Here is a 2,597-nt window from a genome sequence, read left to right as displayed (position 1 = left end):
TGATAGAAATCATCTTTTTCTTCCTCTTTGGCTCTGGTTGTTGTTGCATAAAGTTGAATGATAGTGGCATTAATAGGTCTTCCTTGTATGTGTGTGGAATTTATCCTGTCTCTCACAACGTTTTATTTCAAGATGGATCTAGAAATGGTCTTTTTAACTATGATAGGGACCCCATTTTTTTCCTCATCTTTTTGTTTCCAGTGTAGTAGATCATATGATCATCTGATTCAGAATGTCCCATGCTAATCCATCTCTTTTCTCCAATACCTAATATGCTAATATTTGTGCATTCCATTTCTTCCTTAATGATATCCAGTTTTCCTACATTCATGCTTTTTCACATCCCCATTCCAATTATTAGTTTCTATTTAGTATTCTATAAATTTTAGAAATGAGACCCTTACCAGATATGCCATCACCAAATATTTTTACCCAGTCTATGGCTTTCATTTTTACCCTGTTGGAAAAATTTTTTGATGCTCATCGGTACCCAGCAACAAACTAATGGATAGAAAAACTATGGTATATTTACACAATGGGATCCCACACAGCACTGAAAAAACAATGAGCTCGTAAAACATTACACAACACGAATGCCCTTGACAGACATTGTGCTGAGTGAAATATCTCAATCACAGAAGGTCAAATACTGGATAACACCATTATTACAAAGCAGGACTGACATGAAGAGTTTGGAGGAAAATAGAAAAGTGTCGATATATAATGAATACTGTATTGGGACAGATGAAGAAAAGAACTGTTTAAAAGGAGTATATGTTTAAACATATGTATGACAACAGTCCAGAATAAGAGGTGCATTGCAAAGTGGACTCGGGGAGGGGCAGAAGAAGGGAGGAGGGAAGAAATTATGCAACAATGGATGAATATTTTAAAAAAAAGTAAGTGAACTGGGATAGGGATGAGGGAGAAAATTGTGCAACAGTGACTGAATGAAAATCCAAATTTTCTGCAAGCTTTTATAAAAATTATAATTAAAATGAAAAATTTGTATTTAGAAAGAAGCAATAAAATTAAAACCCAAATAGATCTTTGTAAGTTATTGATTATCTTTGATGATCACTGATGATCCTGACTATTGACTGTATGTGATTTTCCACAGTCTCAGCAAGAAGTATAATTTTTAACTTTCTTGTTTCAGTAGAAGCATCAACGGGAATTGTTACTATCAACTTCATGTTAATTAATTATGATGAACTCTTACATGGGAAAAGCCATACTGCCATCATAGAGATTTTGATTTTGTGAAAAACAAAATTGAAGCTCAATGTCAAGGAAACAAATGTGTTGTCACCAGTGGGTCCATGACAGATGGAGAAGAGATTGAGTTTGTTAACAATTTCATACTGCTGAGCTCCAGGGCAACACTGTTCGCATCAGGAGTCAAGAAATCAAAAGACAAACTGCATTGGGGAAATCTGTTTTCAGGGTCTTCTACAGAATGCTAAAGAACAACCACATCAGCGTAGAGACTAAGGTGTGCCTGACCCAGGCAGTGGTTGTCACAATTACTTGCTGGGCATTGGAGAGGCGTATCATGATAGAAGAACTGATGCCTTTGAGTTGTGGTGCTGAAGAGTACTGAACATTCTTTGGACTGCCAAGAGAACAAACAGGTTTGTCCTAAAGAGAGTGAAATCAAGTTGTTCCTTTGAGGTAAGAATACTTTGAGTACGTTGCCAGAAGGGCCCAGCCTTGATAATTATAAATAATTTTGAAAAATTTGAAAATGGTAAAGAGAAAAAAAATTGCATGTTCAAATGAATGACTACTGAGGAAGTAATTTTGCAAACAACAGATAATATCTGGAAAAAAAGCCACAAAGTTTTAATATGTATAAGTCTGAATAAATAAAGCTTGTTCAAATGTTTAGACATATAAAATAACTGGAAAAAATCTAGATGTGTAACAGAATTACTCTTATTTGAAATACGTAAAAATAAAAAGTAAGCAATCTCATTTAGCTTTCTTTATTATGACAATTATTCTCAAACTTGAAAACCATGATTTTCATAGTTAGTGGCCCTGTACCAGAAATAGTGTATGTCGGTATTTTTAAAGACAATTATTTTATTTAAACACAGTTTGTTATTAACAGGTATAATGTATAACACAACTAAATTATACATTGTGTTTCACACAATTCTTCATTCACATTGTTTCATGCAATCATTCCCCCTGTGTCAATATGAACACCCAACCTTTCTGTTAATAGACGAGTGAACATTCCCACCATCTAAGGATTTTGAAGAAAATAAGGAAAAGGTGATATAAAACTGAGACTTATATGACATCTACAGTATCCTCTGGCAGATGTACTGGTGTAAAGTGCTTTCCCAAGCATTTAAACACAGCTGTCACCAGTGACTGATGGCTCAGAGTAATAAGTACATTGCAAACAGAACTGGGGCCAGGGACATGGGAGGTAATTGTGCAAAAATGAATATTTTTTTTAAGAAAAGTGAAGTGGGAGAGAGGGAAAAGAGGAAGAGGGGGTAAAATGTGCAACAATGAGTGAATGAAAATCTAACTTTTCTGTAAGCTTTTGTAAAATTCACAATTAATTTTATTAAAAGACA

This window comes from Elephantulus edwardii, unplaced genomic scaffold, assembly GCF_000299155.1.
Source record: "Elephantulus edwardii isolate Elephantulus edwardi_28Jun2011 unplaced genomic scaffold, EleEdw1.0 scaffold00024, whole genome shotgun sequence".
NCBI classification, from domain to species: Eukaryota; Metazoa; Chordata; class Mammalia; order Macroscelidea; family Macroscelididae; genus Elephantulus; species Elephantulus edwardii.
The sequence above is the reverse complement of the archived record's forward strand: the minus strand, read 5'-3'. Positions refer to the sequence as shown.